Source organism: Morone saxatilis, unplaced genomic scaffold (genome assembly GCF_004916995.1).
Source record: "Morone saxatilis isolate NCDOM2014 unplaced genomic scaffold, NCSU_SB_2.0 Contig22, whole genome shotgun sequence".
Classification (NCBI taxonomy): Eukaryota; Metazoa; Chordata; class Actinopteri; family Moronidae; genus Morone; species Morone saxatilis.
In genome coordinates, this window is record NW_023339785.1 from 19,709,548 (window position 1) to 19,719,141 (window position 9,594).

Here is a 9,594-nt window from a genome sequence, read left to right on the forward strand (position 1 = left end):
TCACCCTCATGCACAAATCATACATCAATAGTAGCCCAAGTTTACACATAATCCATGATGATGAAGATATAGCAAAATAGAAATGCATGGGAAAAGTAGCACTTTAGAGACCCTACAAAATTTCACAAATCGTGTTTTGCTCATTATGTTATTACGAGGAGCCCAGCTCCCCTGTAGATCGCACCCTGCTTACTAGTCCAACAGGAAGAAGCCCAGCTCAGCTTTTGTCTTGCAGCCTTTCAGTTGTCTTGAAGCCCTCGCAGTTTACTTTACTGTCCATCAGGAAACTCTGTAAATCATCAAGAGTCGAGGCAGTTCATCTGGAGGACAACCAGAAAACCTTTTCTCCATAAAATATGATGCAAAAATAACCACCAAAACAAGTGTGAGAACAGGAGTATGGGATATTGAGTGGGAATGACAGAGGGACCTTTCTACTAAGTAATAACCAGTGTAGCATCAAAATGATTTTGCTGTTTTTAAGGTAGAAAAGTTACATAATGTTGCTTTATATTTGCTGGTGCGACCAGTGGCAGTTGCCTTTTTATATATCTGGCACAAATGGAGTAACATTAGCATTCATTTGGATTCCTGTTTCTGGTGAATGGTGGAAGTCCAATATTCCCCTCACCTTTTAGCTCTGTTTTGGTCTCCACCAATTCCTGAGGAGAATACCTGGCTCTTTAACTGCTACATGCTCCACTATGGTCACCAGCGAGTTGCTAACATCTTCTCCTGTGTGTTGTTGGGTAGGAAGTGGACGTAAAGTTGGGGGCCATAAAAACAACAACGAACTGAAAGTTGCTAAAAAGCCAATGGGTGATAATTCTCTGTGGCTTCACTAGGAACAACCTCTTTCACACACACATAGTCGTTTGATCCATTGTTAATAGAAAATTTAGCTTTCAGCTTCAAGGTTTGTTTTTACTTAAAAAGGGCAAAGGCAGTCTGGGATAGATGAAACATGAAAGAAGTACAGGGCTAAAAGAGCAAAATGGACATTCATGTAAAAAGACAGTGTTGTGACTGCAGAATAAACAATGATGAATTAAAGTGAATTTTAAGCCATGTTGAAGTATATGAGTTGAGAAGGAAAATGTGCTTGATTAATTAACTGAGAGTGACTTTCCATTTAATCACTGCTACAGATATTTCTCCATAAACTCCTTCCAAAGGCCTGTGTATTATGATAGTGATAGGTGAATCTATGCCAGGACTGAGGATAAACTAAAAATATTTTTGTGGTTTGTTAGTGTTATGATGACACACCACTGTAAACATCAACAAATTCTTGGAGGATTTGGAGGTAATCATATCATTATTGTTGATAACGATGCATGACATTTGCTGAAGTTCCCTCAAGCCTCAAGAGGCACACAAAGTACACATAAAGTTTCCACTGATCTTTAATCAATTTATCCTGCAATAAGCCACAGAAATAGGTGGTGGATGGTGCTGCATTAAAATTCTGTTTCATTTCACTTCAAAAGATGCTTTTAATGTCTGACGCGTTTACCTTTTGAAGGGGACCTCTTTGAATTCTTCCTTTATTTGGGAGGTCCTGCTGTATAGTCCCTTGAAATATGTCAGGGAATGCTGAGTAAACTCTAATGTTCTGTTTGGGGTCCCGGAGAACATGAAGAAAAAGATTCGTAACATTGAATAACAGCTTGATAGTTCATGATAGTGCATGTGCTCATAAATATGACTTTGATCAGATGATGTGTTTCATAACTCTACAGAAAATTACACATTTACTTCTGTTTGGGGAATCCAGCTGGAAAACATGGTTAAATACAATAGAAATGAATAATGCACTTTATCTGGTCGATGCTGGCTTTTAAAACAGCACTACTCCATAGCAAATCAGTGTATTTGAATTCAATATTGGAGTTTTATACCAGTTAGTTCAAAGGTCTAATGAAGAGTTAGACCTTAAGACCTGTTACATGCATTTCTTTGTTTGTGAATTACCTTTTGACAAGCAAAAACAATATATATTTGTTCATGCATAGCCCATATGACATCTAAAAAACCCACAAGTGCAAGCTCAGTTTGTGCCAAAGGGAAGGTTTCCACTTCAATACATTCCTACATATTGGCTTTTAATAAGGTAAAGTAAAAACATTTAAAGGAAAAGAATGTTGATGGTAAAATATTAGTGTCATGAGCAGCCCAGGAAAGTATTAATATTAAGTAGAATAGAATGATAATACAAAATTGTGACATCAGAATAGTAAGTTAGATAATGTAGAAACCTGCTGTCTAGTGCATCAAGAAACGGACTAATGAGGAATGTTCAATGTTAAGTCTGAAACATAACCGTATGTTTAAAATCAGATTGGTTTTATTTTTTTATTTTTTTCATGGGAAACAGCCTAAATGTTAATTCCACTAACAGATTGCTGTAAAGGTTGCCGGCAATTGATTCCAGCACTACCAACAACAGGATTTAATCCATGTATCCTGCATAAATCATACACTAACCTTGAACGATGCTCAAGCCAAACTTTCCATCTCTATTAAATCTGTGAATTATAATTAACATTGCTGGCGAGTACAGTATTAGTTACTGTGGCCATATGCTCATCTCCCTCGGCTTCACAACAGCTGAATCAGTGGTCGTCTCTTTTAACCAGAAAACACAATATGACAGCATTTGGCAAAGCCTGTTTTCTCATCTTAATGCCACTGTTGGTGCCAAAGCTTTTACTTTTTGATGAACTGGAGCAAAGCACCAGTAGGTGGCAGTGTTGTTCTTCTGCAGTTCTGACCCAGACTTCTTGGCCTCTGCTAAGGCCCAACATTGATTAATTAGTTTATAAAATGTTGTGTAGACTTTGGTGTATTGGCTCTCGTGCGCTTTGGCTCTCCACCTCTGGTTGCAGACAGATAAACAGATAAATGGGTCACCATAGAGTATTCCAATGTCTGGTGGAATCAATATCTATTGTCCAGTAATGGCTTCAGAAAACATAGAAGAATCTCTCTTTCCCCTTATTTCAAACTCCCACCACCAAACCCCAAACCATTATACTTTAAGACACAGAAGAAAGAATAATTTGATTAAATAATATTCTTATTCACATTAATATTTCAGGGTGTCTTCACTGTCTATAATAACCAATGAATATACACTTTATTGTGAGAAAAGCTATTGTGCCTTTAAAATATTCATACATGAGGTGACGGAAAACCTTTTAAGTTTCCTAATTGCCATTGGTTGTTAAGCATATTGTTAATTCCAATGAAAATTAATTTTCTTTCATTTCAATTTGTAAGGTCAACTAACTTTGAATAGCATAATGAGAGTCCACCATTATCATTAAATGTGTCCTGATTGGGAATGGCCTCGACTGAACAGTTTATATGCTTGAAATAGAACAGGAAATTGTGGGTGCAAACCTTCTGGGACAATGATAAGAAGAATCCTCTCTTTTTAATGAATCAATTGTGTTTCCAGCAAAAGAAATTAATTACATACCTAAATATCGCTTATTGAAATAGACAAAGAAGTTAAACACTTGGCAATCAGTCGAGATAGAAAGGCACTTAATTTGTCATATAAATGAAATACTGAATGAAACATCAATAATTAGCAAGAACAATAAGAGTAGTTGTTTGAAGGATACAACGAAGAGTAAAAGCATATGCTGTTGATCAAAGCTCTTGAGCTGAATGAAACTTTCAGATCAAATTAAAAACACTTAAATGAACAGCTCCATCAATAACAACAATAACAGCCCGGTACAATAACAGTGCAATAACGGTACAATAATGGTAAAATAACGGTACAAAACGGTACAATAATTTCCATTAACATGCCTCCATGCAACTGTCAAGGACACATGACCATGCATACAGTTGCACTGTGTTCACACATGTATGTTTATAAGATATTCAATCAGCTTTAAATCAAGTTGTTTATATCATGTTTGCTTGTAAAGGCTGCTTAAATAATTCATTGGGTGTTAGCATCCCTGATGTATACCAAAGTCTGTTTCTGTTTATAAATGTGTTTCTTTCCCTCCCTGTCAGAATGGGATGATATGAAGATGTTAAGATTCTGTGGGTAACATGGACTGCTGAGTTTATCCTTCCTTCTCTAAGGAGAAAAAATATTATGACAGATACTATGACTGTGTTTTCCTTCTTTGCTGACATGTTATGCATTTTTATATATAAAACCCTCCCCATCTTGAGTGTAACAGCAGGACTGGAGATTCTACAAATCTGTTCAAATCTAGTTTTTCAGCTAGATTGTTAAATAATTGCTGAAGCACCGTTTGTATTAGCAGGACAGAGTGCCCTCTTAAACCTAGGCTCTGGCTCCTAGACAGGCTCTTTGAGAGAGTCACGCCATGAAGGACATCACTAATTCAACACTCTGCACCCTGACCAAGCAACAAAAATGTCGGCAAAAAAGAAAAGAAAGCCTCTGTTTAACATATTTAATACCAACCGTGTGCGGATCTAATCACACCCATTCTCTTTGAAAACCTAGAAAATGGTAATTAATTTTTCATAGTGTGAATTAGAATCCTAATTTGGAAATGTGAGATCAAAAGAAACAATTTCAATAGCTGGCTAGTGGAAGTAATCCTTAGTGGCCAAGGACAAGAGGCTGTGGTGTTCAAGATATCCCCAGTGGCAGCTTCACAGCGGAATGCAAAGAGGGATTTACTGTTTTTTTGCAGAATCACATTAATGAACCATGTACTTATTAAACCAAAGCAACATTCATAGGAGGAATGAGTCATGCTTATTTTTTCATTTTTATTTGGAAACGCTTGCTTTTTAAAATAACATAGCCTACATACAGTAATTCTGCTTTCCTACACTGGTCTACTGACATATGCACATATCCCCATAGGCTGCAGTACATGTCTGACAAGTAGCTAAATAAGCAGTGCACACATTCAGTATGTTGCAATAGAAGCAATTGCATTAGGTCGGGATCAGTTCTGCAGGCTGGATGAAAGGTCGCCGAGGTTGTGAATCACAGAGGAATCCTAATCAGGCCTTGTTGCAACTCTAATTAATTACAGCCCAGAGGGCAAGAGATCATACAGAGACCTACAAGCTAGCACACATGCAAACGCTGACTCACATAAACTCAGAAACACACACACAAAAAGGAAAACTGTATCCTTGGATTGTCTTACACACTGCTGTACACATATCAATCTGTGATGTCAAATGCTTTCCAAGACTGAGTGGATGAAGTGTGTGTTTTTTAATACATTTTTCTCTTTATTAGACAGGACAGCTAATAGATGGACAGGAAAGAGAGAGGGGATGACATGCAGCAGAGGGCTACAGGTTGGATTCTAACCCATGGTCACTGCAGCAAAGACTGGAACGCCAGCTCTACCAGGTGAGCTACTACGCAGCTGATAAAGTGTTACTTAACTATTCTCCCACTTTCCCTCAGCATGTTGCTCTAGTTAGAAATGTCCTGAATCCCAGATAATAACTTTTGACAGTCTCCAGAGCACTTGCCTGGACTTGTTGCATCCAGCTGTTTTATGTGTGGGCTGTTAAGACAGCAGAAGTTTGCGCTTGAGAAAGCATGAGAGTCTTGGTTGCTATAGACAGTAATCAATTCAGAAATCAATGTCAGTAACTTTCACAGTATTGGACAGAATAGTCCACAGAGAAATATTTCTTATCAATTCTGGTGAACTGACACTAATATTTGACATTGTCATACATTTCTGCTTGTATAAGTCCTGTCATGGCTGCCACGGACAAATTTCAACCATTAAGGAAAAATATACCATCATAGCTTGACATTTTGGGATATACGCCTGTCTGCTTTCTTGCTGAGAGTTAAATGAGGAGATCAATTTCACACTCTGAGCTATAAGGCTAGAGCCGTCAGCCGCTTAGCTTAGCTTAGTACTGAATACAGGGGGGAACAGCTAGCCTGGCTCTGTCCCAAAGTGTAACATCTGCACACCAGTAAGCTCACTAACACATTGTATTTTGGTTGTTGTATTTTGTTGTTGCCGATGTGTAAAGCCAACAAGTTGTGGTTTTACAGGGATTAGCTATGTGCTAGACTACCTCTTTGCTTGAAGCAGTGATGGCAATGACAGGAAGATAGACTGCTGGAAGGTTTTGGTAGGGGTTAAACAAATGAAATGTAACCTGTAATGTTAATTGGTGAATTTAAGAAGTGCTAGTAGGCGGATTTTGTTAACCAGGCTAGCTGTTTCTGAGTTTCTAGTTTTTATGCTTAGCTATGTTAAGCTAATTGTCGCCTGGCTGCAGCTATTAACTGAAGAAATATGTGAGTGGCATCAAACATCTCATCTAACTCTCTTATCTAAGCAATAAGCGTATTTTCCTACACACATTTCATCCCTGGATAAAAGATTATACAATGTAAAATGATGGTGCATAACATATTGACCGTGGTTTTAAAAGTCCTTTTCAGAAAGGTTATTGTTGGTTTTCATATTGGATACTTGTGTTTGTGGCAGCAGCATTATAAAGGCCAGTGTGTGGGAGCTCTGATTAGCAGAGGACAGGCCAGCCAGAAGCTTCCAGGGCAGCTCTGTTTGCAAACAGTGAGAAGAGCAAGGGCAAGCCAAAGCAGGGGATCACAGGGGTGTGTGTGTGTGTGAATGTGTGTGTGTGCATGTGCATGCATAATGAGATTTTCTTGTAAATTAGACAGTGATGAGTAAAACTTTGCTGACTCAAATTTTGGAAGTCACGTCCAGATCATCATTTGCTGTAAAATCGTGATCTTTGACAGGCCTGAGATCAAAATGGACTGATCCAAAAAATTAAGGTGATAAATCATTGACTAACAAAAAGGATGGCCAATATGAATATGATAACCTTGAGTTTAACATTTTTGTTAATGTGCTGAATAGGTGAAAAACACTGACTTAACTTCAATAATGCCAAGTTCTCAAACTCATACTGATGCAGAGTACATATTTTCCTAATCGATTTGGGAGCAAATCCTCCACTGAAGGCAAAGAGGACTTTAGTATTCACGGGGGCATGTGTGCCTCTCACTATGTTAATAATGCTGTCTTCAGACAGGCTCAGGCTATAATGAGGATTTGCGAATTCAAATCACAGTCTGCTACATATGTCAATGCCATCAATATACCACAGCTCGAGCTGTACAGTTTCCTCTCCATTTCTGACACAGGCCGACTTCTTGACCCTTCACACCTCAACAAGGAAGCAGTGGGGAAGTTATCAGTGCTCTCATCAGATAATGACAAGATGATGACTGGCCTCTGGCCTCGGCTTCATGGTTTACAGGAGAGCTGTTGGCAAGCAAAGGGCATAAAAGGAAAAAAAAATAGAGAGGAAAATGGAGAGGTCTAAGCACTACTGCTATTTACTACTTGTCAACATATCAGCAAGTGTGATGCAAGCAGAGGTTGGTGGAATTAAATTCCCTCCACTTTTCGAAAATAGACTTGCAATCTTTTTTTAACGTGTACTCCAGTTTCTCTGTATGGCTTTTTTAAACTCTGTTTTCTTACAATGAGACCCCATCTCTGCTTTAACTATGTTTAATAAATGTTTAATAGGATGGGTACATGAGAGTCAATCTAATTTAGCCTTTTCCCCACTCCCTGTGTATTGAACAGTAAGTGTTTATGTAAATGAGAGCTGGCTAGCAACTCTCCCTCTGGTCTGATCTCAATGGATGCTATTTATTCACATGAAAAACAAGGAGTTTAAAAAAGGATTGTTTTTCGGGTGCTCGCATGAATCATGATTTTTGAAGCAACAGCGTTAACATGTTAGGTAGGTGAGCACCTTGTTAACTTAAGTGCATTTCCTCATACTCCATATCATTATTACATAAAAGACTAAGCTCCAGCTACAATATCCCTAGGCCTCTCTTTAAGCTTCCCAAGCTACTCCTCTCTTTTACACTTTCACTTCTAAATAGTTACTTTGAAGAATGAACTTCAGGTCATTATAGCTTGCTATAGTACTTGATTAATTAAGTAGTTAAAAGAGAAAGCAGAGAGCAATGGTTTGCTGCCTTTTGGTCAACACTTGTTTGCTACTGTTTATTAAAAAGGATCCTTTGGGTGAGGAGACCTCTTAAATGGGGTTAGAGCTTGTTCAAAAGGAGCATTTTGTAGTGAATAATTGGATTGCGGCTTTGAGCATGCGTGTGTTTAAATGTTGGGATCGAACAGTGCCTGGGGTGTGTTTACCTGCGAAGGCTCTATCCCCCTCCTATGCTTCTCTTCTCCCTCCCACCGTCCATCGCTCCTCTCCTCCTCTCTAATCAGTCTGATAAAGGATATCCTCTGCAGTCCCCCAGACATAGCTCTGCAGCAACAGATTAGGCAGTCTGCACGTACACGCACACGTCTGCTGCGGGGGGATGGTGGGCCGCTGGAAATGGCCAGGCAGAGACAGACAGACATTACAGATGGACAAAGGTACAATCACTGGGCTGCAGATATAAAGTGCACCCACACAGATTGGTGATTTTTTTCCTCTCACATACAATAAAATACACATACTCATTCACACACTTAAACACACATGTAAAGCACACTGGCATACACACTACAGTTAACAAACTCTCAGACTTGAAGTACTCTGCTAACAAGCAGAAGTGAGTGGCTCTGACAAATTGGTGTGCGCTGATGAATTGGTTCGTGTGTACTTTGGCTAACAACACTTGGAGTAATGAGCAGGTTGCCCCTAAAGTAACCTCTGCATGCTGAGTTACAGAGATGGATTCTGCCTTGGACGGCTGCAGGAGAGCGCATGCTTACACATGTGGGTGTGTGTACGTGCATATTTGTAAGTTTGCAAAAGAACTAGGAGGATAAAATGACTTTATATTTGAATGCATGGCCAGAATCCTCTCGAGGTCATTACAAAGGTCCCTGGACTTTTATGTGATCACTCCAGCACCAGACTATTTGTGTGCCTATAAACACAGAGTAGAGCAGAAGAGCTTTTACTATTCTAGGGTTGTTGTACGGAGACCGTTTGCTCATCTGCAAATGGTGTGCTACATGCCAAGTCAAAAACATCACTAGATGTTGTTGCTGATTTACCCTGAGCATGAAATTGCACCACTCAAGCTGTTTGCGGCACTAGAAATTGTCTGATTTTGTAACCTCCTGGTAGTACTTGGTGGTCCCCAAAACCATTGTTCCTAAAATACACATTCCAACAGGGCTGCCTCTATGACAAACCTAGCATGCTTTACTTGCTTTTACAGCTTTATGGAAGAGGGCAGAGGAGAATACAGCAGCGTCTGTCTCAGGCTGTACGATCATTAAATGCACCAGCTTGCCAGTTTATGCGATTCTTTATCAAAACAATGAATGCAGGCATATCCTTTGTATTGGACAATGCTTGTTCACTCAAAATCCACTCTCTCTGTGTTGGCTCCCAAGTGAGACAAGGCTTGCTCTGTGAATCAGCTTGTGCATCATTGTGCCCTCATTTAGCCTTCCCTGTTGTTGAATGGAAGCTGTTACAAGCACAGATTCCCACAACTTTGATAGCTGTGGCATAAGCTTAAATCACACACTTTTATGACCTAGCTTCCTATACCCTGAGACACTAGACTGAATA